The following is a 27,764-nucleotide window of genomic DNA, read 5'->3' as shown; positions in this document are numbered from 1 at the left end:
ATAAGAGTCTGTGGTATGTTTGTTATAATAGCCCAAACAGACTAATACACTGATTTTTCTGCAATAATCAGAGCTCCGTGGGGGTTGAAATAAGCATAAGACCAAGTGCCTACCCTCAGAGGCCTTCACAATAGAATTATAAATAAAATGGAATCACACATTCAGTACTTAAGGAACTAAGCAGGATGGAATGCAAATTGCTGATTTTGTGGTATAGAGTACAGCTGGTTATGGAATTTGGGATAAAAATGAAAATAATTGTCAAAATAATGGTGGTCAGGAAGGACAGAATTTAAACTGAGCCTCAAAGAGTGAAAGGTTAAAAGCCAACAAAGTACGGAGGAGATTATGCTACTGTGAGGCAGTACTGACTTCACTAAATTGCCTTATTCATCTGTTTTATGACTATTTATTAGTATGGACAATCAGGGTAGCAGAGGAAAGGGCTGTTGTCAAAAGTGGTTGAGAAATTATTGGGTAGATAGGAAGACATGGATAAACCTTAGGTGGTTATAATATTGACGTGAAGATGCTCTGGATGCATGTGAGAATGATATATACAGGAAATGAAATCATTCATACTCCTCTTTTTTTTAAAAGATTTTATTTATTTATTCATGAGAGACACACACAGAGAGAGAGAGAGAGAGAGAGAGAGGCAGAGACACAGGCAAAAGCAGGCTCCATGCACCGGGAGCCTGATGTGGGATTCGATCCCAAGACTCCAGGATCACGCCCTGGGCCAAAGGCAGGCGCTGAACTGCTTAGCCACCCAGGGATCCCCCGATATTCAGTTTTTAATCAATCATTTCCCAAATTGGCATTTTTCTATGCCCATGCTATTATTTTTACACTTGCTCATTCAGAGTTAGCTACATATGTCAGTTAGATGCAGTGTTTGGAATGTGTATCCTATAGAGGTTCTTTAACTTTTTCTTTTTTTCCAGAAAGATCTTATTCCAATGATAGAATGCATCAACATGATCCACGTGATTGCCTCCTGCACAACAACAGAACGTCTTTGTGAACTCTGGAGAGGGATTATAGCAGGGAAAACAGAACCGAGAAGCATTTCTGTAGGACTGAGCAGGGATCTGGGGACTTAGAATGCACCGGCTATGCATTTAATCAAGAACTTCCTATCCACACATCATCATCACATCCTAATTATATTCATACTTGATATTTTTACCGCTATCCATGTAACATCTACTTAGGGCATCCACTCCCTGGTTAGGCAAAAACAAACAAAACCCCAAAACAACAGCAGCAAGAAAAGGAAACAAACACTTCTTTTGAGTATGCTTTCTTATTCAAATTAGTTTCCTAAATAAGAATGTTTGGATCTGTGATGTAGGCCAGCCCATTGAATAAAAATTATTATGAAGAGAAACTTGGCAAGTTCTTTTCTTTTAAAACAGCATAGCCCATCTTATTTGTTTACTGGACAAATATTCATTAATTGCACACTCTATTGCAATCACTTTAACTCTCTTTGCCTTCCACAAAGTCCTTCCTTCTACCCTCTTCCCATCAATTCTTAGCTTTTTCTTTTTCTTTTTCCTTTTTTTTTTTTTTTTTATGAGGAAGGGCCACAGGCCAAGCCTGAAATGCTTTTGGACTTCTATCCAACACTTTTTTGTGTGTTGCTAAATGACTTAAATTTCCATCTAAAAGGCCATTAGAGTTGCTGGTTGAGACTCTGAGGCAATGAGTCTAGGGTAATAATGACCAGAGTATGGGTTGAGTGAGGATTTTTCACTGCATACTTAAGAGACGTGCCCTGGCACAGCCAAACGCTGCATTGTTTGGAGGAAGGAAATGTGTTTCTTGTGGGTTGTGTATTTCCCATTGGCTCAGGGTGGTCTGAGGGCAGGTGGATATTTTTTGCCCTTTGGAAAAGACCCATTACATCTTCAGCACAGAGGAAAGTGCCCAGGCTTTGGAGCTACACACACCTGGGTTCAATGCCACTCACTAGCTCTGTGACTTTGACAAGCTACTTATCCTCTCTAACCATGACCTTATTTGTAAATGTGAGTTGAAGCCTTTCCAAGGGGAATTATGGATTAGAAATCAGTACAGAAAGCCCCCAGCATGGGGTAGGGCCCATAGTAGGCACTCATTAGAGAGTAGCTGCTATTGTGTTGCACAACTGGGAACAAAATGAAGCATGAGCCCAGGTCAATAGTTTCTCTCTGCTTAAGCTTGAGCTTGACCTCCACATTGAGTCCTGTCCTAAGCTCTGTAGCAACCTGGATCTAGATGAAAGAGGCACTGTAGAAATTGCTGATGGGGGAGGAGGTAAACTTTATAAAGATAAATTTTCTAGAGCTGGAAATATTTATGCCAGAGAGGAAAAAGATAATGAGCAAATAATAACCTTTAAAAATGTAAAATATTCTCACACAGACAACTGGCTGTTTAATGTCTCCTTTGAGGATAGAACTAGGGGTAATTACTTTAGATTGTAGTTTGCGATCTTTAGGTCAGATGTGAAGGGTCATGTTCTGGTGGTAGGGCTTTTAAAATTTCAGAATGAAAGTCTTACTCTATAAAGACTCCTTAAAAAAGCACAAACAGATTCTTATCTTTATAGGAAGTGATCAGGTGATAGAAGGTCTGGAAAATATCTTGTAGGAGGAATGAGTGTGGACCGTGTGTGTTTATCCTGTAGTTGCAAAAGCCAGGGTTGAGAGGGACAGGATGGCCATGTAAATATCCTAGGGAAGCCAGAACTGGCTGGTCCCTTGTCCTCTCAAAGGACAGAACAAGCACTGATGCGTGTTGATGTTGGGGGTAGGGAGGGGGGTTGGTTACAAGAAGGCAAATTTCAGCACAACCGGAGAAATATTTTTCTACTTGGAACTCTCCAGCAGAAAGGGCTTCTTTGAGAGACTATAGCATGGTCCAAGGCACTGGAATGTAGACTAGTGTGGAAAAACACAACTTCCGTAGACAAACTATCTTGGGTTCCAGTCACTGTTCAACTTTCTCTTTCTTGGGTAAAATATTATCTAGTATCCTAAACCAGAGACACATCATCATTTGAATGTGATACAGGGATTCTCAGGAGAGATTTGTTGTGAAAAGTGCATGACATCCTTTGTCAGCAACAAGAGCTCATCAAAGAGAAGCTTTTGTGGTGAAAAGTATGATCTTCAGTGAATATTTTGCCTGGAATTTTCTTTCTTCCAACTCTTGAAATCTACCTTGGCGTATGCAGATCTGTTTTTAAAGCAAGGATAAGAGTTCTGCTGCGAAGTAGAGATTTCTCTTTCAGAGTTCCCAGACAAATAGGCTCTGGAAGATACAGATGCACATGTAGATCCAGGTCTACCTACATTTTACAGCAAGATTAAAGGATCTAGTGAGCATTAGTGTTTGCAAAGGAGAACAGCAGGAAGAGACACAGCCTTCGTATTGGCTCAATACGTAGATTGTTGGGGTTACACATTTGGGACAAATGGGCTATTTCCAAACTTTGCATGTTGCCCTGCTCTTCATCCTGTCTAAGCATATATTCTGAGTGCAGAAAAGTACATGCACAGACCAGACTTTGCTTTGTATCTTTATCAAAAGCAATTTTCAGGTCCAAACGAACTGCTGTGCTTTATTTTTGTGAGACCCTTTAGATCCCTCCCTCCCTATTAATTTCTCAAAACAAAAATTATTCGGGAGAGAGAAAAAATACCATAAGCATTTCCCCACGAGATAGAAGGTTCAAGAAGAGGTAGAAAACGTGGAAACGTGGAATTAATTGGTCTAGAGTTGCTGTGTCCAATATGGCAGCCACTAGTCACAGGTGGTTGCTAAAATTAAAATGAATTAAAATGAAACATAATTAAAATTTCCATTCTCCGTGGTAATACTCATCATCCACATGTTTTATAGTGGCATGTGGCCAGGGACTATAACATCAGTGGATAAAGAACACTTCCATTGTCGCAGGAAACTCTATTGAGCAGGATTGGTTTAGAGGGCTGCTTGGTGATTTTTTAAAATTTTTTTTATTGGAGTTCAATGTGCCAACCTATAGCATAACACCCAGTGCTCATCCCATCGAGTGTCCGCCTCAGTGCCCATTACCCAGTCACCCCAACCCCCCACCCTCCTCCCTTTCCACTACCCCTTGTTCGTTTCCCAGAGTTAGGAGTCTCTCATGTTTTGTCACCCTCACTGATATTTTCACCCATTTTCTCTCCTTTCCCTTTATTCCCTTTCACTAATTTTTATATTCCCCAAATGAATGAGAACATACACTGTTTGTCCTTCTCCGATTGACTTACTTCACTCAGCATAATACCCTCCAGTTCCATCCACGTTGAAGCAAATGGTGGGTATTTGTCGTTTCTAATGGCTGAGGAATATTCCATTGTATACATAAACCACATCTTCTTTATCCATCATCTCTCGATGGGCACCGAGGCTCCTTCCACAGTTTGGCTATTGTGGACATGGCTGCTAGAAACATCGGGGTGCAGGTGTCCCGGCTTTTCACTGCATCTGTATCTTTGGGGTAAATCCCCAAAAGTGCAATTGCTGGGTCGTAGGGCAGCTCTATTTTTAACTCTTTGAGGAACCTCCACACAGTTTTCCAGAGTGGCTGCACCAGTTCACATTCCCACCAACAGTGCAGGAGGGTTCCCCTTTCGCCACATCCTCTCCAACATTTGTAGTTTCCTGTCTTGTTAATTTTCACTGCTTGGTGATATTAAACCCGTGGTACAGACAAGGAAGCTGAAGCTCAGAGAATCTGTATGATGTTGCTAAGTGTCCTGTCTAATGAAAATGGGTGAGTACCTCAGGCACAGGTGCCAGGAGACTAGCCTGAGAAGATGGCGTCTGTGTGGTAACTCAGCTAAACTAAGCAAATAGGCATGTGCAGTGTAATTTCCATCACGTTTTTGGACCTTACATATTCAAACATATCCAGATACAAGTGAGAAATGGTCTTTCTGGCTAGTGTCCTCTTCAAATATGAAGAGACATGCACCTTGCTCCAGACCAGTATCTTTCTCCTCTATCCCTCTATCCTCCACCCTACCCTTGGGATAGGAAATTTTCTTTCTCTTTCTCTTTCTCTTTTTCTCTTTCTTCTCTTTCTCTTCTCTTCTCTTCTCTTCTCTTCTCTTCTCTTCTCTTCTCTTTCTCTTTCTTTCTTTCTTCTTTCTTTTTCTTTCTTCTTTCTTTCTTCTTCTCTATCTGCATACTTGAGAGCCTCAAGTTCTCTGTGAGTTTCTTCTTCTTAAATCAAACCAAAGATAAACTACTCCAGGGACCACTCTGGCCATGCTTAACATCTTGTCCTGCTTTGCTCCACCCTTCTCTTGCAAGCTAGTAGAACTCGTCAAAGATAAGTTATTGTTCTCTTTCTGTTGACCCTATACTACTCTGCTCCAGCGTTTTTGAGAGGACTCAGTCCATTTACTTCAGCAATATAAACCATTCTATGGTTGATGAAGCAGCTGGGTGTGGGAGAAAGAGCCTGGTCTTCAGAGAGAAACTGATCTAAGTTAGAAACCAGCTCTTCCACTTAGTAGGGGCTTCTCACGGCCATTCACTACCCCCTAAGTCTCACTTACCATGTGATTCCCTACATGGCTATACATATGTCTATGTCATGGTGCTTTGGGAGAATGGAATGAAGTGAGATATATGTTAAGCTACTAGCATAGTGTCTGGCATACAGTAGGTGCTTTATATATGGTGGCTAATAATAGAAGCTATAATAACACTGGTCAAATAGAGAATGGATCAGAAAGAAAACTTTGCATCTACAAGAGATGGGAGAACCAGTGAGATACATCAACAACAACAACAATAATAATAATATAATAGATAACAAGAGAGATTGGCCAACCTCAGTCTATGCACGTGGAGGGAGTCTCAGTCTATAAAGTGGAGGGAGGCTGCATTTTTTTGGCGGGCTTAAGAAAAACACTTTGAAAGAGGTGCCATTTGAGATGGACCTGAAAGATGGATGGTAGTTTTGAAAAGCAGAGGGATACGATGGCAGTGGGTGGGCCGCCTTCAAAGCCTGTGGAAGCCTAGAAAGGGACCAGAGAGAAGCAAGGGACTTGGAATGCATGACTGATAAGAATAAAGAAGATGACAAATGCTCCCCTTTGTGGCTATCTGCTAGAGGCACAGGTAGGGTGATGTGGGTGGAATACTGAAGAGGCCTACTGCGGTGTCCAAGACATGCAGGGGAGCAGAAAGGAGTGAGCACAGAGTTGGTAGAGCCATAGTGAGGAAAAGGAATACATGAAAGACCAACGAGAACGGCTGGTACCGAGCCCAGTAAGCAATGGTTGTAGCTCTCTAAGGATAGGTGTCTAACTGCTCAGTGTCCTCTGCGGGGAGGCCTACATAGAACATGGGATTTTGTCTTTAGTCCCTGGTCTCCAAATACCTGGCATATTTATGGGTCCCCCTTCCAAGTTTCAAAAGATGAAAAAAATGGTCCTGAAGCCTTTTTTTTTTTTTAAAGTTGGGGAGGGCCTTAAACTGTTAGGACTTCATTACTGTTGCTAGATAAAAATTAGTTCTTGGTTCATCTTCTTTGGAAGTAGATGTTGCCAATGTAGGATCATTTTCCAGACCTTCATTTTCCAGGCCTTGGCATTATAGATTTTTATTCAGAACATTACTCTGAGGCAACCCTTTGTTTAACAGGTGAGGGAAGCAGGGTCAGGATCATGGCAGCCATATCCTAAGGACTTTCTGGTTAATAATTTCATACTTTAAGGTGTCTCTTGTCTGTTTATCAGATATGCCCTGACCCCAACCCCAAGAAATGCTGTTTGGTAGCTAACCTTTTGGAAGCAGCATGACATAAACTATCGGTTATTTTTAAGCACTTCCCCATAGGACAAAGACCTTTGCTGGATGAAGGAATCAACAATCTTTGAATTTTTTCCTGGTCACAGCTGGAGAATAAACAGTTTCATTTTTAGATAAAGATAAAATTTCCAACTGGTTAGAATCATATTTCAGAATTAGTTACTTATGACTTCATTTTTAGTGGCTCCCAGAATATATCTATCTTGTTGACTGAGGCACGCACATGAAATATCCTAGGTTGGGGGCAGCGAGGAGGATTCCTACTGTTTAGAAATGCCGATGAATCTCTTTCCACTGTATTTTGGCAACACAAGAGGCAGCTCACACCAAATTTTTCTTCTTGCTTACAGGCAAGAGAATTTTATCGCACACAGTCATTTAAGCACGGAGGTGCTTACATGGGCGTTCTTAAAGGTTCTAGAAATTCTTCACCCCTTGTCCTTCCCAACATCCATAAATTCCTTCTTGGAATGTGTCAGGAAGAGAGAGGAGCCAGGAAACAGCCTTAAGTGTGGATTTTTTCCGAGGACATCTGATCCTTACAGTTGAGTGAGGCCAGCACAACCTGTCTTAAAAGAATTAAGAGAACTCTGACTGCCAAACCAAAGCACCTCTAAGCCCTAGGTGTTTGAATCCTGGCATTGAAAAGCATTTATCCATTCATGTAGCACGGTGGCTTCATTGGTGCCCAATTCGGATGCTACTGGGGCCAGCCATCATCCCAGAGGCCTGAGAATTAATTCATTTGAAAAATTACTCATTCTTGCATTCAACAGAGATGAATTGAATGAAGGCTAAGATAGCCCAAGGGACATTAAGGTATCTCAGAGACCCGTGATGGATAATTCTTGCTCTCATTGAGTTCATGGTCCAGTAAAGGAAACAGACATGTCAACAGATCATTACAGGGAAGAATGACAAACGCTAAAATTAGGACAATTATCCAGGGAGAATCTGCACAGTGTTTGAAAAGATCTGTTCTAGAATCAGTCAAATACTATATTGAACCCTGGTTCTGCCGCTTGCTGTCAGTTGGACCCCTACGGAACTGCCATTTTTGTAGGTCGAAAATCGTTAGATAGAAGGCAACTTCATATGGTTCCATCTAGTATCTATGACCTTGGATATGTAGCATTGCCTCTCTGGGCCTCAACTTTCTTGTTTGCAAAACAGTGACACTAATAGCAACCCGGCAATAAAGTGCTTTCCAATGCAAGCGGGAGAAAATGAGATTAAGTGATAATTATGTCATTTCATTATTATGAGAATATTTAGGACAGTGCCTAACTGAGGGGAGAGACCTCAGTAATCTGTGTGTCTCGTTATTGTGTGATGGTTTGTGTCCTTCGTTTAGAGAGGGCAGTGAGCAGAAGGCTAGTCTCTGACGGATGAGAGATTCATAAGGGAATATGGGAGCATCCCCTCTTGTCCACTGGTGCTTTTTCCTTGGAAATGTATCGTTGTTAGTGCTTCAGTTTGTTAAGTGACGGGGATACTATGAAATTCATAGGGAAGTGAGGAGGCTGAGGCTATGGCCCTGGTTTTCCTCCTGGTGTATTCTCATTCAGTAGCAAGAAAAGCAAATCTGTGAGCCTAGGGTGGAGCTCTTTTCTGGGAGGTCAGTACCCTGGCCAAGAGGCAGTGCTGCTACTGGGATGGTTGTCCATGATGCTCTGCCAGAGATTTCTCCAGAAGAGGCTGCTTGTGGTTTAGTCTTTTAAGACATTGCTCCTGACGGGAAACGTTTGGCTCAGCTTCTCAGCTCTTTCCATAGACACAAACAGCCATGAGATGATACAGAGAAATCAGAGTTGAGCGGGCCTTAGAAGCAACTGTGGAGGATCACTGAGTCCAGGGGTGGCAAATCTGTGCACCCCACACCTCCTTCTAGTATACGTGGCAGGCATTGCTAATCCACACCTATCCTTTTCTTTGGAGCCCCACTTCAGAAGTGTTACGAATACCTCGCTCCAGGCAGCCCCGTCTGAGTAAGTAGAGGTAGTGCCTGCCATGAAAGGGAATTACTGAGCTGAAACACCACAGAAGGTCGGTAGCTAATTCGTGGTAAAGTTGACATTAAAACCCAGAGATCTTCCCTCTTGGTCATTGCATTCGATTGAGGTTTATCTCTTCCCCAAGGCTACTGAGAGCCCTTCAAAAATAAGTGCATAGAAGAGGCTTCTAGTAATTCTTAGTATGAGGTCATTGTAAAGATTCCCAGAGAGAAGTATCAGCAGCAGTATCTTGGAGAGACTCTGTGTTAAGAGCTTTCTAGCATTCTTGGTCCTGTAAGATTTCTTCAGTTCTCCACCCACCCAACCATCCATTCATCCATCCATCCATCCACCCATCCATCCAACTATCCATCTTTTCAGAACATAGTTGTTAAATACCTGCCATCTGCCAAACGTTGAAATAGCAATGAAGAAGATCAGCATGTTCTAATCATCAAGCTTACAATTTCCTTCTAGAAGGAAATTTCCTTCAAATGCATTTTATTTTATTTTTATTTTTATTTTTTTAGAGAGAAAGAGAGAGTGTGTGGGGAGGGGCAGGAGAGGGAGAGAGAGAACCTCAAGTAGGCTCCATGATCATCAACAGACGGATCTGAGCCTATGCAGGGCTTAGTCTTACAACCCTGAGATCATGACCTGAGTTGAAATCAAGAGCTGGATGCTCAACTGACTGAGCCACCCAGGTGCCCATAAATGCAGTTGATTTTAAGTCCATGAACTATGGATTTAATAGTTGTGATATTCTTACTGCAGATTGGGAACGTGGCACATACTCTTAAGCTGATGGCAAGAGTATAAATGTTAAGATTCTTTTAAGGGCCACTTCTTGTTTACTTTCTATGGGCTGCACAGCATGCTGAGTGCTAGGGATACTAAGCAGAAGAAGGACTTATTTTCTGTTTCCAGAAATGTCGGAAGCTAGAACATACATAGCGAGGTTCAATGGCAGCGCTGGTCTGAATGAAGGAATTGAAGAAAGTGTCATTCTGAGCATAGAAAGTTCCCAGAGGGCTTCCTGGAGGGGGAAATACTTAGAACAACCAAATATTGATTGAAAAGGCCTTGGAAGATAAGGAAGGGGTTGAAATCATAAACAGTGATGATAAAACTAATGAAAGTGTCATCTACGTCCATACACTGTGTACTTTGCCAGTAAGCATATTACGTTTCCAATTTTAATTTTTCACAAAATGATATGAGGTGGTATCTTTATTCTCATTTTGAAGATGAGGAAACCGAGGCAGAAAATAATTATATAGCTTATGTAAGTTCAGACATTTATTAAGTAGTGGAGTCAGAATTTGAACACAAGTCCATCTGAGTCCAAAGTAAATGCCCTGAACCTGATCTTCTACAGCCTTTTGTGCTGGAGGGCCAAGGAAGAACGTTATGGTTCAAGACCAGTCCCAAGCTCTGTTTTGATTACTCTCAAATGCCGGGTAATTTTTTCCCTCTGAATTCTCTGAGTTCTTGATTTGGTATGATTTCCCTCATGTATCATTCTAAAATTGATTTTGGGGTGATTTTATTATGTATGTGTATGTCCCTCTTTTAAAGTATAAGCCAATTTTATCTCGTATTTATTTTGGACTGTAAGGAGTCAGAATGTACGCAATCTATCAGCTCCATGAGGGCAGGAACTGCTTGTGGTTGACATCTGAGTCATTCATCTTTTTTTTTTTAAGATTATTTATTTATTATTTATTTATTTATTTATTTATTTATTTATTTATTTATTTCTTAAGCTCAGTGTCTCCATCATAGTGAAGGCACAATATGTTTATATTTACATGAAATAAAGCTGGATATATTTCTTGATTTGAACTTACACATAGCAGGGGCTCATATTCATGGGATGACTGAATGAACTAATACTCTTATTTTCCTGATGGCTCTCATGTAATGAGTTCTCCTGTGATCTCTTCTAAGACAAGATGTATCAAGAAATTCATCATAGCTGAATTCCCAGAATTAGTTCATTTTTTTTTTTTCACTTGGCTATTCAGTGAGTACATACTAAATGCCAGATACCATACTAAGCACAGGGGTTGCAAGAGTGCCAAGACACACTGGGCTCCTTCCTATGAGATTCTAGTCAATACCTCAAAGGCTCCCGAGAGCCCAGTACTGTCCACTTTGAGATAGAATTTCCATATGATCAAAGTAAACTCAACCAGACCTTTGGCAGGAGGTGAACTCAACCAGGCCTGTGATATACTCAGTGTAAAATTCTGGTTTCAATATGAATGAAGCCTCCTGGGTTATTAGTCAGCAATTCTTCCCATTTCACTGCAGTATTTGTTAATGGTTAAATTTAGGTCTCTCGTTTGGAATTTTGAATTTTCACTACTTATTTTTCAGTTTCCAGAGATTTGAGACTCTTCTGAGACTATGTGGTGGGGAGTACAGCAGGTTGAAGGGATAGAAGATGAGCTTTGAGGTACAGTCCTGCCAACCACTCACTCACTGTGGGTCCTTGGGCAGGTCCCATCACTCTCTTATCAAATAAGCAACAGTGTGTGTCCCCAGTCCTTGACTCTTTGGTTCTAGGGACTTGTGATCCATCGCTAATTTGGCAATATTTTCTGAACTTAGATTTGGATTTCATTTTAGATCCATGTCAGGTAGCAATATTAAGGACAACCCCCCAACCCCCCCAATACTGTTTCTTTCTTTAGTTGTTTGCCTGAAGCACTGGTGGTACTTTGTGTCTTCCTCCTTCCCATCCCCCAACAGAGGTTTCATTACTAACCAAATTAAGCTCACAAATCTTAATCCATAAAATATTTCCATCCAGACAAAATAATGAGATTCATATTTGTGGTTTAGTATACCTAAGAAAAGCTCAGATGAAATATGACTAGATCCATTGATACATTCAGACCATAAACTGCCCTGGTGTGGTCTGGTTTCAATTTTTGAAATAAAATTTCTGCAGAGCACTTGCTTTCTCGCTCCTCTTTCTTGCCTACACAGAAAGGAAAATAAAAAGGGGGTCTGACCAAGTGGCAACTATATAGGTTCCTATAAAATTCTGGAAAATTGTTTCAAATGTAAATTTCAGTTCATTTCCTAAGGGTACAATGACCTCCTCTGGTGTTCATGCAGAATTTTAGGAAATCTAGTTGACTCTTTTGTAAGTACTGGAATTAGGTTCTTGAGCTCTTGAGCCAAAGTCAAGAGATTAGATATTTGTCTAGCAAGGATGGGTTACAGACTGACTTATACCTCAATGTTAAATAAGAGACCTTCTAGAAAGGGCTGTGACATGGTGACCTCTGTGAAACTGCTGTTAGCTGTCCAATGCCAGAGATGTAGCCTTGAAAGCCTGAAAATTCTTAAGGATGCACTGTGATGGGATAGGGAATAATAGAGCCTTTAGAGCAGAAAGCCTGGAGATCAAACTCTACTTACCTGCTGGGGAGCCTTGGACTGAATCCTATAACTTTTCTGAATTATGGCTTCTTTAGCTCTAAAATAAGGATCTTTCCAGGGTTGTTGGAGACAGTGAATGGGATAATAGAGTTATAAACGCTATCCAAATGTTAGTATCCATTCTGCTTTTCTCTCCTCTTCCTCTGTGGCTTCCCTTATAGAGATCTCCACAACATCGGACAAATTAAAAAAATAGACAGTAATATTGTAAAAAGTGGTTCAAACGTTCATTGACTGCGAAGTTGAATTGGTTTGGGATGGCAAATGAGTTTCAGTTTACGTGTCAACCTCAGTGAGCTGATATGGCCATCTGGCACCATGTTGAGAAAGATTCCATGGCCTCGTTTGGGCTCATGGGGGGGTGGGGAGTGCTGTGATGGTTTAGCAATGAATGCCATGGGTACCGAAGTGAGGAAGTGTTGATATGTGTGCCAAATATTTGGCATAGCAAGGCTAGATGTCTTTGGCAATCTTTTCCAAGTCAATGTGCTGATATTCAAATGAATGGAATGCTGTTTGAGGCCTGATTCAGAGGGAGCCAGATGGAGCCTCTGACAATATAAAAGCCTGTATGAATCAAGGGCAATAAAGTTGAACACATTTTGATAGTAGTTGACTCCTGAAATGAAACTATGCTTCTAAGATTGGAAGCAGGAAACTGGACTCTAAGGGAAAACTAATACTGCTGCAGCAATTAATTTGTGTGATACCGTGCAAGGAAACATACTTCCATTGTCTACTTTCGCTTTCTCAGATGGGGCCATTTCAATGCCTCAATAATAGCTAATGTTGATTGAACACATCTGTGCCAAGAATTATGTTACATGTCTTACACGGGTTATTTCATTGAATCCTCTCCAAGACCTATGAAGTAGTTACCTTTATTATTATTATTATTATTATTATTATTATTATTATTTTAGTTCAGAGATAAGGAAACTGAGGCTCACAGAGCTTCAGCTCACCCAGCTAGAAAGGGGCAGCAGGGATTTAATTCAGATAGACTAACTCACATGTCAGAGAGCCAGGTCCTAACCCTCAGCTTTGGTGCCATCCGTGACTGATATCAAAGTGTGATTTGCACAACAAAAGTAAAAAGGCAGACTTCAAAAGGACCCGGTGGTCAGGGTCCAGAGCAACCACTGACAATGAAACACCTTTATGACTTCCAGAGAGAGTAGGGGAAGCTGTACGTGAACCTGAAAAATAGAGATATTTCTAACCCCTGACTTGGGTTAATTAACTGTATAACTCTAGACAGCATTTTGTAAAGTGTAATCTACAACATGTTAGCAGGTATTAGTGCAAGGGAAGAAAAGATTTCCTAGTTAAACATGTTTGGAAAATGCTATTTTAAACCAAACAAATTATACAGCTTTGTTTATTTCAGTGTCTTTAATGGGTTTGTGTTCATCAGAACTCTCCAAAACTGGGAGAGTTTATAGTGTTTTCCAAACCTACTTGATTATTTTGTATTTAAATACATCGCGGGATTAGGTTTGGTGGCACACAATGGGGAAAGTGCAGATTTGGAACAAATCTACAACCTCATCTTTCCATTTCCTTACACATTAGATGGGAGTAATGATTACATCCAACCATGGCCAACCTCTGAGTGAGGAGCTCATGGATGGAGACTCTTCCAATGTAAAGCATGAGTGAGATAGATAGTGTCACATGTATTCTGTGCCTGGAGCTATACAGATGCTGTTTTTGGTGGGGTTTTTTTCTGTTGTTGTTTTAAAGATTATTTATTTATTTGAGAGAGATTGAGAACATGAGCAGGAAGAACAGAAGGAGAGGGAGAGAGAGTCCCAAGCAGACTCAGCACTGAGCAGCACTAAGCACTCAGCAATCTCATGATCCAGAGGTCATGACCCAAGCTGAAACCAAGCATTGGATACTTAACTTACTGTACCACCCAGCTGCCCCCTCCACATGCTGTTTAACTGTGATGGCAACCTTATGAGTGAGGAAGTGCTATTCGTATTTTACCGTTAAGAGAGCTGAAGGCTTCAAAATTAAGAACTCAGTCCTATAATTCCAAATCTTATGCTCTTTCTGCTACACCAAGTTATCCTTTTAAACAAGATTCATTTTTTTTTCAGTTTAAGCAATTAATACGTATGCGATAAATATCAGAAGAACACCTAGTATCACTGATACAAGTAGAATTGTTGGATCCCTAAAATGAGGCCCCTTGGGAGGGTGGGGCTGGGGAGCTGGAGTGCACATAGACATTTTATGTATAGTTTTGAACTTGAGGGGAGGCACAGAGCCAAATGCACTGTAATATCCATGTCTCAGGCAAATCTTTAAAGCCCCCGGAAACAGCTTACTCTCTTTGAGTCTGGCCTGGAGAGAAAGTGAGTAAGTGAGAGGAAGATAAAGTGAGAAGTAGCAGACAGAGGAGCTTAATGAATCTCTTCTTTCTGGAAAACTGGCCCTCATGCTATGTATAACCAAAAAAAAAAGAAAAGAAAAAAAGAGTATGGTTTCAGTTAAGGCATGAGTGTCAGAGGGTCTAGAAATTACATACGTGAGAGATTGGACTTATATGAACAAACAAAAATATACGGAAAAGGCAGGAGGACCCATTCTGGACAGCAACATTTAATTCAGCATATCTCAGGAAAGTCAAGAAATTTAGCCTGAGAGAGATAAAAGGCAGAGATGGTTCTGGAGAAATCAAGGATGAATCATACAAATGTGTAACTCTTCTGTCATTCTTTGAAACTTCTTTCAACATCATGTTTTTGGAGGAGGACTTACCAGATAAGCTTTTATTTCTGCTTCAATCTCTTTATATATGTAAGTATAATATTTCATACCTTGCTAGGTTGTGGTGATTGGAAATTATGTATCCAAATTTAGCACACTGGCAGGAGCCAGTAAATTTATTTCTAAATGACCAGACAGTAAATATTTTAGGTTTTGCAACTAGATGATCTATGTCACAAAGATTCAACTCTACAATTACCAAGAAAGTAGCCATAGTCATGGCATGAATGAATGAACATGTCTGTGTTTCAATAAAACTTTATTTATAAAAATAGGCTGTCACCTGGTGGGTTCCTGACCTTTGCTGGAATATAGTAGTAAAACCAAATACAGACTGAAATGGACAAGAAAGAAACTACCATTTTGTTGAGAGCCTACTATATACCCACTGTGTGCCAGGCCTTATGCTAGATGCTTTTTATACATGTATCATTTATCTCGTCATTTGTCATGACAACCTGTTGAGATAGGTATTATCTGGAAGTTAAATTGAGACTCAGGGAGATTCAATGACTGGTTTACAGGGGCAGTCAGCATTTGGACCCTAGCTGCGACCCTAAAATGCATGCTCTCAACTACTACCCTGGGCAGATTCGTCAAGGGACCTCCTGCAGTTCATACAAGGTGAAAATGTAAATTAGCACTGCTCAATGAAGAGAGAGATCAGAGCCCAAGCAGACACCTTCACCTTCCATTTCCTAGATCTTTAACAGCAATCTGGTGGCTGTCTGTGTTTAAGCACTGAAATATTTGACCTCTGTCTTTCTCCTGGAGCCTCTGGCTGGACCTCAAGTTTTATACACTTCCCCTCTGGAGAATGCTTAAGCCAAGGTGTACTGTTTGCAAACACTTATTAGCTTTTAGGCAGATGTTGGCAAGTTTCCTTTGGCCTGAGATGGGATTCCAGAGTCTGTTGAAGCCTGGCTGTGCTCATTGATCATCTCAGCCAAAAAGAGTTGCTAATTAGGGTGACACCCTGCTTTTCTTTACCTCTAAAACTAGGGTTTTTTTTTTTTTTTTTTTTGCTCCAGGCGTGCCTATTTCAGACCAAGTGGTTTGCTGGGCTTTTTACTATAGGTCTAGATGAGTGAGAGCAAATTTATAGTCCTTTTAAAAATCTATGAAGCCTTGTGCTCTGTGCAGAATTTACCAGATTACATGCCAAGGTGTTTTTAGGTACATGTTCTGCAGAAAATGGCATCTGGGTTCAAATAACTTGGGGAGTGATACTGGGTTAAACAAAGCTGGATAGATTAATTGCTATAGGATTTCTTAGATCATGTACTTTTCTCCCCCAGATTTCCCATTGGCTCCTAGTTACACTCAGAATAAAATCTCAACTCCTACCCACTATCTACAGAGCTCATTTTCCTATTTAATTCTGCTCCCTGCTTAACTGTCATCTCTATGTCTCACCCTATTTAAAAGATCATCCTGGGCAGCCCTGGTGGTGCAGTGGTTTAGTGCTGCCTGCAGCCCAGGGTGTGATCCTGGAGACCAGGGATGCAGTCCCACATTGGGCTTCCTGCATGGAGCCTGCTTCTCCCTCTGCCTGTGTCTCTGCCTCTCTCTCTCTCTCTCTCTCTCTCTCTCTGTCTCTATGAATAAATAAATAAATTAATTAAAAAAAGATCACCTTATTCAGCACCACCTCATTGTTTGTTACCTTACTGTGATTTATGTTTCTTCTTAGCAAATACTTGCCTGAAATTGTACTCACAAGTTTCTTTGATTACTTGTAATTATCTACCTTCTTCCACCATAATGGAAGCTCCATGAGGAGCTTAAAAGGATCATGCACGTCCTCTTACCTACTGTATCTCCATCTTTGGAACCACGTATTGAATATGAGCTAAGAATTCCCAAGAACAGGACACAATGCCAAGGATCTCCTAAAAACCTTTGGCCACAGAACACCTTTTCAGTTGCATCTCATGAGAATGCTGCTTCACAGGCCACAGTTTTGGGAACCACTTCTCTAATGGAGCCTTATTACCCATGACCATTTCAACAACAGGTAGCAACAACGACAATATAACATTTATATCTGAATGTCAGTTCTGTGCTAAGCAGTGCACTCATCCTTACGCCATTTAATCATCACAATAACCTTCTGGAGTAGGTGCTACTATTTTGCCTTTATTATGGATGAAAATGAGGGTTAGAGAAGTTAAGTAGAGAAGCTAACATGGCCAACATCACGTTGATAAGAAAAGAGCAAGCACTTGAACCCAGCGCTAATGGCAAAACCATACTTTTACCATTAAGCAATCTTCCCCCTGCACTGTGAATTTCTCCGTGTCCTAAGATAGAGAGCTCTTTGTCTCCACCCCTCCCTTGAATCCTTCCCTTCCTCCCACTGGTTGTACATTGATCCTTGTCATAGCCTCCAGATACTAGGATCTCTTGTGACTCAGTCTCGAATTCCCCTACAGGCCTCCTCTGTCCTTGGTACTGTTTTTTTCAAATCCCAGGCAGGGCGTGCTTTGATTCCAGAAGCTTCCTCTGAAAGCAAGGGCATTCCTTGAAGAATGAGTACTAAGATAGTTTCCTGTCCCAGAACAGGGCTGGCTTCCTCCTGTGATATGTTATGACATCACTCTGCACAGTAGAGAGCCCAGAGGGCAAGGCATGAAAACAACTTCAAGTTCTAAGCTTTCTGAATAAACTCTGGTGAGGAAGAAGCCCAAATCTGGGACACGGTAAGGACTCTTGTCTGTGGTTAAAGATTAATTTTATTCCAATTGTGCTCAACTTCAGATGAACCAGACACAAATTATCTTTTCAAGAACTTCATTGACAGAAGGAGTTGATCTCTGAGTAGACAGGCAGTTCCAGGATGATAAGGGTGATGACAGAAAAAGATATGGGGTAGAATGGGTTGACAATAAAAAAACATCTCATCTACCCAGAGGAGGCAGGTGGTTCCTGAACTGAATTTTAAAAGGAGATTATGAGTAGATGAAAAACATAGGGAAGGATATTATAGGAAAGGGGGAATGGCATTTGCCAGGGCACAAAAAGCATGAAATAGATGGTGCTGAGAGCATGGATTACAGCTGAAGTACAAGGCCTGTTTGGAGGCTGGAAGAAAACCATGAAAGAATTTGAAAAGTCAGGCTGGAGATATGATTTTTTCCTGTGGCTAGAAGAGCATCATTTGCAAATATTTAAGCCTGGGATTGTTTACCTACAACCCCAGTTGAGGGATAGATTGAAAGGAAAGCCTGGTGGGATGGGAGCCAATGGAGAAACTATTGCTATGGTCCATCTGTGAGATGCATGACCTGAACTGGGATGATTAGGGAGGGGTGGAAGGCAATGAACTGATTTACTTATTAAGGCAAAAGAATTTACAAGATTTGAAATATGGTGGCTTAGTAAGGAAAAAGTGGAAAGGGAGCAATAATTAATCCTAAATTTTTAATCTTCATTATAACTGCTAAGAGAGGAATAGGTTGAGTTTCAGTTTTTGTCACTATGAATATCTTGCCTTTGCATGAAATACATTTGAAGTCATTGCCTTGGAAGGCCTTGTCCTGAGATATTCAAGAGGAATTATGTCTCCCCAATGAACTAGTACATCTAATGCAAAACATCTGGCTCCCCTTTATAAATGAATGGAAAGCTTAAATAAGATACAGCCCACTCTAGTGGCTGCCATAATTATTGATTGCTCATCAACAGAAGTGTAGGTGGGTTGGGTGAACTTGTTATTGTTAATAAGTTGTCAGAAATAGGTGACATTGGAGCACTGGGGTGGCAGAGAAGCTCTAAGAGAGGCCCCAATGATATGTCCCTGCTATTCACACCTTTGTGCAATTCTCTTTCCTTGAGTGTGGGATGGCCTAGTGGCTTATTTTTAACCGGCAAAATATGGCTAAGGTGATGGGTATCACTTCCACAATTAAGCTGTGCAAGACTGTGATGTCTATTTGCTTGCAGACTGCCCCCCCCCCGTTGGCTTTGATGAAACAAATGGTCATGTCGGAGAATTCCATGTGGCAAGGAACTGAGGGTGGCCTTGGGCCAATAGACCTCAAGGAACTGAATGTAGCCAACAACCACGTCAGTGAGCTTGGAAGCTAATAATTCCCCAGCTGAACCTTCGGATGAGACCCCAATTCTGGCCAACATTGTGAATGTAGCCTCATGAGAGACCATGAAGCTGAACATCCAGCTAAGTTATGCTCAGATTCCTAACCTACACAAATTGTAAGATAACAAATTGGGTGTTATTTTAAATCACCAAATTTCATGGTAATTTGTTATGCAGCAAGAGATAACAAATACAGTGCACTCTTGCTTCACCCCATGTGTGCTAAAGCTGTTCAGAGAATAAGACTCTACTAATTTTTCATTTGTAAATAATATACTAACTCTGACTCTTTTTTTTTTTTTAATATAGTCTCTGGCTTCCAAGAGCAAGAGTCAGAAGACCTCAGACTGAGTCCTGACCCTGTGGCCAACTGGCGTGGGATCTTAGAAGGACATTTCCCTCCTCTGAGTCTCAGTTTCACCATCTTCCAAATGAGGGAAGTTAAACCAGGCCAGCAATTTAGAAAAAAACTTTAAATTTATTTATTTATTTTTTTGCCACAGAACTCTTTCACCAAATGACATTTCATAAGGAAGCTCTGTGCACAAAACAGATACAAGTGAAGGGGCTTAAATTAAAGTAACATTGAATGGAGCCCCTGCTTGGCCTCACCATCTCTCCATGGTAGTCCCCAAATCACCTTGGAAGAGTCTTTTGAATCCTGTCTCCAAACCTGTGGCTTAGAGGCTGCCGATGAGCCCTTTTAATTCCAATATTCTACAGGTTCTAACAAAAAAAAATTTTTTTTAACAAACTACCTATAATTTAGAGCACTCTACTGTGACGTCTCTGCATCCAGCTTCCTCAGTGTGACTATCCCAGGACCTAGGCCATCCATTTCCCAGAGAGAAGCCACCCAAGCTTCCCTTGGGGACAGCACTAAAAGTGCAAGGGCCTGGCATGAGCTCATCTTCACTTCCCTGAGCTCCCCAGCAGGTGCGTTTTCTCCTGCTCCTTAGGTCTGCCTCTCCCAGACTGTTTCTTTCCTAGGTGGAAAGTCATGGCTTCCTTGTCTGGATGTACTCACAGGCTCTATTATTATTGCTGCTGTGGTGGTTATTTTGTATCTTGGTGCCTACCCTGGATGCAGTATTTCGGAGAGTCTCTGGCTGGTAGAGTGTCCAGTGCTGCTTCAGGCTCTCTTGTTCTGGCTGTGGTGCATCACTTTCTGCAGTGAGGCTGCATGTGTCCATAATGCACCCACCCCATGCCTATAGCAAAGTTCCCCAGCACACAGTTATTAGCCAGGACTTCTTTATACTGCATTTGCAGCCTTAGAGTCCTGAACAAAAATATACTGACTTGCACTCAATATTCAGTCCCTGCCATGTTTCTTTCTATCAAGTATGGTTTTGTCCCTGAAAATGTCCCTAGGTGATAAAATTTGAGTTCTGCTACCCCACCAGAGTAGACCCTTGCCTGAAAGGGGGGATACTACTGCCAATTATTTCTCTTATCTGTTAGACGTTGCCCCCTCTTCTGAACAACCCTTCAAAAATGATATATTCCTCTAGAAAGCAGCCTGCTTGCTGCCTTGAACCATCTTATCTGAGAAATGGGAATAAGACCTGAGTGCTCAGTGGCACAGTGAAAGGAGCATAGCTGCGGGAGTTGGGAGTGACATCACTTTGCACTTTGTGCAAATGACAGCTTTTCTAGGCCTCTGTTTACTTACCTGTAAGGTTATCTATAGTTGCTGGGACCATCTGAGAGTGAGGCATAGAAAAGCTATTTTAGACATTTATGGATTTATGTGTATCCTACTTTGAGAAAAATTGATTCAGGTTATGGAGATGCTTCAAAAACCATGAGACACAATTCAGAAGCAAGGCAGTGCTGTGCTATTGTTCCATTTCTTTTGGAACGGCAGAGAGGATCTCCAACAATAACCTGAGGGCCTGGCACCTGTCAGCAGCTGGCTAGGCTTTGGGGAAAATGAGCACCAGTGAGACATAGTTCCTGCCTCATGGATGACCTTGACCTCAGGGATGTGCAGTTAGGTGTGGTGGGGTGGGGGGTGATTATCGAAGTATTTATGATACACAGATATCAGTGGGGGAAGCAGAAAGTTCTGTAGGAATTTGGAAGAGGGGTATTTGAGCCAGCCTGTGGGGCAAGCATGGCTTCGTCAGGCAGCACTTGCTTAGTTTGTGTACACGCTTTGGGTCTCAGGCTGGTGAGGGGCCTGGGGTGTGGACCAGGCTTCACCCTGGGCTGCCTAGAGCCCAGGAAGAGGAACACATTACATTAGTCACTACACACTGATTATTTAATTATGGTTTCCACAGGAAGTGAAATCAGGAGGAACAAGTCAGAGATATTACCAGTGGCTTCCCTGTGGAAGAGAGCACTGGGGTCTGAAAGATGAGCTTTTGATTCTTTCCTAGCTTTGTGATGTCCAGCCCTCTCTGTTGTCAGAAGACAAATACAATTAAGGCGCCGAGCGTCTATCCTAATGGTTAGAACCACATGTTCAGGCCCATGAACTGGGTTTGGGCTCTGGCTCCAGTATTTACTATCTGGGTGGTCTTGGGGAAGCTGCTTAAACTTTTTGAGCTTCAGATTCCCCGTGTTTGAAGGGGAGGCAGTTACACTTGCTGGATGGTTGACAATTCGAAGGCAAAATGCCTGTAGAGTTGTTGGGAAACGTTAGCTATTACAATCACCCCAGCACCGCTGCTAGAAGAACTTTTTGGACCTGTTTACGCAGAAGTTCATAGCAGCCAACTCACCGCCTCCAGGGCAAGAGTGAACCAGTAGCTAGTCCTGAAGGAAAGATGTTGACTTTCAGAGCTTACCAAATCTCTCTGGCTCTTGACATAGGATGGTTTTTCATGGAGGGGCGTGGGGGTGGAGGCCAACCAAACAACCTTTGGTTGTTAAAGGACCAACCAAAACTATTCGAGTTACTCTGGCTACATAATTAAGAACCTGTGAATTTCAGGAAATTTCAAAAGATCAGAGACAACTTGGCATGTTTTTTTTTTTCACTTCCATCCACAAATAGACTAGAAATGAATATGGAAGGGGTTTTCCTCACACAATCTGCTTTCAGCGTGGGCAGTTTGCTTTGATTCCTTGATGGAGGGTCAAGCGATACAATGATAGTGCTGAATTAGGTTGTTGCTGGATAGAGGCTAGAAATATGAGACAAGGGAAAAGGAAACAGGACAAACAATTCTAGACTTAAGGGCATCACTGAAATAAAAGTCTGGTCACCAGGGTTAAAGTCAGGGAGGCACACAGACTCTTCCTCTCTACCAAGGAGTCACAAGGTATGCACAGCCCCTTGGTGGTAGGTCAGGCCACTGCGGCCCTTTGTTTGGATGGAATTAATCCCGGAGATGGCAGGAGTTGGATGGGATTTCCCCACCTTGGAAGAGAGCCTTCATCTCATGTTTCCCACATGTTGAAGATGTTCAAACTGGCCGGGTTTAGATTCACGGGAATCCCCTGTCATTGTCTCAAAGCGAGAAGTGACTGGACCATAGCCCTCATGTCTAAGACTTCAGGGGAATTTGTGGCTTGGAGCCTACAATCATTTCCTGATCATGCTGAGGTTCGCTGCCCCAGGGCTGGGCAACCTGATTCACTCTGTACCCCCTCACCCTCATCAACCCTTATAAACCAGGTGCTTGGTTCACCTGGCTCTCAGAGAGGGTGTGGACACAGGTACTTTCCTACTTTTCCCATCCGAGCTCCCGCCTGCAGAGCCCAGCAAAGTCTGTGCCTCCTTTCCTGGGATGAAAATCAACAGTAATGACCTGAAGGCTACCTTTAGTGTCATTCTTCTCTCCCTCTCGGGGCTGAAATTTGAACTTTGCTGTGTCCAGGCAGAGAATTGTGCCACTATAAGCTGACCTTTCCTGAGCACCATGAAAAATGATCTAGGCAGGACTATTCTGTAGAGTCAATAGACACCAATGCCAGTTGGGGGCTTCTCCACCATCTGGCCGATCACTGAAAGAGATCATTCAAGGTTCGATATGAGGTCAGCCCTGCCCTTCAGGAAGCAACGCAGCACAGTGGAAAGAATAGTAGAGTTTAAGCCAGAAAGTTTGGGTTCAAAGCCAACCCCTGCTCCTCACTTATGGAAAGCCCTCACTGAGCCACTTAGCTTCTTTGGGCTCTTGTTCTTTGTCCATAAAATGGGGCCATTTGTAACTTGTCGTGTTGGAGTAAGAATCAGATGAGAAACAACAGGCCCCGCTATCTCGCATGTGCTACACGGGTAGCTCTTCATGATGATCACCGTGTGTGTGTGTGTGTGTGTGTGTGTGTGTGTGTGTGTTTTATCAGCACCCCAAGGAGCCGTGGATTTGGAGTGAGCTAAATGTTCGTTACCTACTTTCTACTTTTTCAAACTATCGTGACTTCAGTGTGGGGGGACTTGACGTCAGCTAGATACTTTTCCCTGTAAGAAAACACGACCGACCGTGTGTCTCTGGAAATCCCGGGGAAGGAGGGACCAGGTGTTCTTCGTTCACTGTGAGCATCAGAAAGGGTAGGATTAAGGGGGACGTGTTTTTCATTCTGTCAGCTTGAATTCCCTTTCCAAATTCCATTCTGGTTATACGATCAGGCTACTGCTGTATTTATGGGTGGCCACAGTCTGGCTGGAGGGGTAGAGTTAGTCAGAGTTATTTTTCCTTTTCCCCTTCTAAAGGCAGCAAGCGCAAGAAGTAGCAGCATTCTGGAGGAACACAGGGAAGTGTGCTTCTGATTTGGGGATCATCGGGACCTGGGGCTGAAAACTGGCTCCATCACCCCGTGTTCTAGGGCTCTAGAAAAATTATTCATCCTCTCTACTCTTCAGCCTATGTCTTTGACCACCAGGCATGGTCCGTTTCTCGGGGATGTATTGCGGATATTTAGCGAGGTGATGTACACAAGGGGGCTGTAGAATAAAGTAGGCTCTCCATGTATTTTGCCTATTGTTATCACCAGAATTAATTAAAATAATCGTCCTCCGTTAAGCATTTCATACTTCCCATGTACTTGTCTACTGTACTGCTTGGGGAACTGCACTGACTCCTGTTACGGGTGGAGGGACACGGAGGGGCAAACATCCCCACTGAGGTGCAAAATCGCAGCCTGAATGTGCACCGCCCGGCTTCATGATTTTTAACTGTGTTCTGTGTCATTAAAGGTCCTGTGCAAATGCCCTGGGGGTGGAGAACAGTGGGGTGAGTTTCAGACCCTCCACCCCACTTCAACCAAAGCAGCCCCACATCTACCTGTCATATTGGAGTCCTGCCATCAATTTCATCTAAGGAATATTTCAGCTAAATATATGAAAACCCCTGTCTTAGAACACGAATTTCAGATAAGTCCTTATAAATTGATAAGCAAGAAAACCAAGAAAAACCTCCATTTATAGAGCCCTTGCCATGTGTCAGCTACTGAGTCCGCCCTGTATTATCTCCTTTGGATGTCGCGAGAGCCCTGAGGGATAGAGATCGTCATCCTCTTTGCACAGACAACAAAACCGAGGGCTGAGAGATCAGGGACTTCTTTGGGGAGAGGAGTCAGTTAGTAGAAGATGAGATAGGGAAGCTAGGTTTTTCAAACAAGGCATAGAAAAAAAAAATCCTTCCAGACTGTAGAGTTGGTAACATCACCTTTTAATCCTTTATCCGATGACACTGTTCTGAGCAAAACCGAGAATATTCATAGAGCGCACGCGTTTCTTCCCCCAGACGCCGTCACCTACCTGAATCACACGTATGCTCAGGGCACAATCACATCCACTGCAATGGGCTCAGCTGCACACGACACCAGCAAACTTTCCCCCGGTTTCTCTAGCGCCGGACAAACCTCCCCCCAGTCCTCCGTTGGGCTTATGGAAGGCAAGGCGGGAAGCTGGCGGGGGTGGGCAGCGGGTTTTATTATTTCTAAAGCACATATGGGAAAGCTTCATAAAAAAGGGGGGGAAAGGTCCACAAAACATGAAAAAGAGGCATTCATTCTTCAAGTGGGGCTCCCTGTCCCGCTCTCACTCTGGACGGAAAGCATTGCCAAGGAGCAACCTCCCCCCCACCAGCAGCATCGAGCTTTACGATGAATCTGCAAACGCCCCAGCCCGAAACCTTGTGCATTCTGGATGCAGAACTCAACGTTTACATCCAGCCCAGGGCTGCTCCCTTTCCCCTGACCTGTGCCAAACAGCCTCCTACTTGGAAAATACAGCCAAGCCTCCGACCTGCCAGCCCAGCGAGACACCCTTAGATGGGGGAGATGAAGAGAAGGCGGTTGGGGGGCAGGGGTGAGGCGCACAGAGGGACCGGCCCCAGACTGCCTAGATGCCTCTTATAACTTCCGAGGAGGTCGATGACAGGGTTTGACAGTGACAATGATTATCTGAACTTCTGGTTACTGAGCACTCGCTCTCCCAAATGCTTTGTGCCCTGTTTCCTCCTCGGAATGACAACCAAGGTTGTCGTCCTCATTGGAGAGAAGTGGACACCGAAGCTCATAGGGGTTGCATAGTCTCATCAGGGTAACATCCTGATGGTGGTGGTGGGGACACCAGAATGACAGACCCCCTATCGCCAGACCCCGAGCTCCGGGTCCCCACTGATGAAAGAGAGGCTCAAGCTCCCCAGACATGCACACCTACCCGGCCCAAGGATCGGCGAATCAGGAGTCCCCCCCGCCCTCCAGAGTGGCAGCTGGTGCCCACCCCTCCCACCCTGTCCTCCGCAGCTGCTCATCTGGCCCTAGCAGTCACCTCCTCCCTCCTGTCCTCCAGCCCTCATCCCTTTCTGCATCTTGCCACAGGGAGCGTGTTGTGGAATAAGGGATGGATACAAAGCTTTGGTAAATTGTGAGGTGAGCACTGTTTGGAGATACAATTTTATTGTTTTCTGTGTAATCCTCTCTCAACCTGCCCCTAACCTGTCCCAGCGTGAGGTATGAACAGTCTCCACCTTCCCATCATCCTACCACTCTCACTCTCAAACAAAAATATTCACAGGTGACTCAGCCAGGGGCAGGGTGGGGGGCAGTTAAGAGAAGACTCTTACTTTTCCTGCGAAGAACACAGAGATACAAACTTTACAGAAAGTTCCTTCCAGGTGCGACTGTTCCTAGAACTAAGACAAGCCCCCACCCCATTCCCAAAGCCACAAGACGGGAAGGGGCAAGGAGAAGAGTCAAGGTGCATCATCCCAAATACCCCATTCTGGCAGCAGCGAAGACACAGCAAAAGTTGTCTAATTATGACCCCACAAGCCCTTTGGTACCAGGAATGCAAACCGTGCGCCCTAAGGATCTTAGGTGATGGGGGTGAAACACACTTACCTTTCCGGGTTCGGGAAAGACCTAGATCCTTGAATGGACCAGCTCCATGGAAGAAGTAGCTGGATGTGAGCAGCGGGGCTCCCACGTGTGCTGTCCCCAGGGTCACCCTGCGCCGCAGGGTCCTCGGGCGAGGAGAGGCGGGCGTGTGTGCGCCGGAGCCGGTGACAGTAGGCAGGCTGTGGCCAGCGCAGCCAGCTTTGGCTGGCTTATATAGCAGCTCCTTCCTCTGTAACGGGACGCCTCGCCTCCAGACATCCTTTCCTACTTTTTCAGTTGGTGAATTAAAGGAACAGCCCTCCCAGCTGAACGGGGTTAGCTCATGAAAGACGCACTCCCTCCCTGCTCCCTGCCAGGAAAGGAACCCATTTGCATACAATTTATGGCGAAAGTAGGAATTCCAGCTTCCCTCGGTCGGGTCGGCCTCCCTCCTCCCCTTCTCTCTCCACCCCCCCCCCCACCGCCCCATTCAGAGCAGCTGTTCGCTAGGTGTGATTTTTGCCCGGCTCCCCAAGCAGATTTTCTGATTGTGAGACCGAAGCCCCGGGAGGAGCAAGGGGGAGCAGGATCGCAGCCCGGGCTCTGCTGCTCAGGCAAGGCTGGAAGGGCGCCCCGGGGCTCGCCCGGGCTCTGGGCGGCAGCTGCTCAGGGGCACCTCGGAAAGCCAGCCAGGCCAGCCCGGTTCCTGGAAAGAGGAGATAAAGCCCTTCAGAACCCAGGATTAGCTCCCAGCAGGTGGGGCGGCCGGCCTGGGTGGGAGGGAACCGTGCCCAGCTGCCCCCAGGCTCCCCTGGGCAGCCCCAGGGCCCCTGTGCCCGGGCCTGTCTTCTAAGCAGCACTTCTGGGGAAAGCTCTCTATAAACTTTTCTCCCCGGTGCAGCAAGGTGCCCAGCAAAAAGAAAAAAAAAAAAAAAAAAGGTAACAACTCAATCTTTGAGACACAAGCTGTGCCTTTGCTCTCCAGCCTGCTGTGGATTCTTTCCAAGCTTTGAGTCACCCGGTGGTGCGGTGGTGCGGTGGTTAGCATGCGCTGAGCAGCCCCAGGGCACACTCAGGCTTTGAGGAGGGGGCAGCAGCTGGGACAGGGCGCTCCCTGTCAGCTGGTCACAGCACACCGTAGTATGTGAGCACGATGGGAAATGAGGCATCTTGTGACCTGAGGCCAGCCCTGGACCCACCCCTATGAAGTCTGTATCAGGTGCGCTGCAAGGTACTTCAGGGATGGTGTTCCGTGACCTGCCCGCCGACACCACGCAGGTGTCGGGCCCATTAGACAGATGAAGAAATCG

At 43.7% G+C, this 27,764-nt stretch overlaps 1 protein-coding gene across 7 annotated transcripts in view; it reads right to left on the bottom strand.

Annotated features, from left to right (window-relative positions):
* Positions 1–26,713, bottom strand: part of TNC (tenascin C) — a 91,928-nt gene extending 65,215 nt beyond the window's left edge. For 2 of the 7 annotated variants that reach the window (XM_055301432.1, XM_055301435.1), the window contains exon 1: positions 26,479–26,713. The gene's annotated coding sequence lies outside the window, so the exon portion shown is untranslated. Of the gene's footprint in view, positions 1–24,889; positions 25,206–26,478 lie in introns of those variants that run through there. The other 5 variants (XM_055301436.1, XM_055301434.1, XM_055301437.1 and 2 more) reach the window with 5 other exon arrangements.
* Positions 26,714–27,764: the final 1,051 nt, after the last annotated feature.

The sequence above is a fragment of the Nyctereutes procyonoides genome, unplaced genomic scaffold, assembly GCF_905146905.1.
Source record: "Nyctereutes procyonoides isolate TBG_1078 unplaced genomic scaffold, NYPRO_anot_genome, whole genome shotgun sequence".
NCBI lineage: Eukaryota > Metazoa > Chordata > Mammalia > Carnivora > Canidae > Nyctereutes > Nyctereutes procyonoides.
The sequence above is the reverse complement of the archived record's forward strand: the minus strand, read 5'-3'. Positions and strand labels throughout refer to the sequence as shown.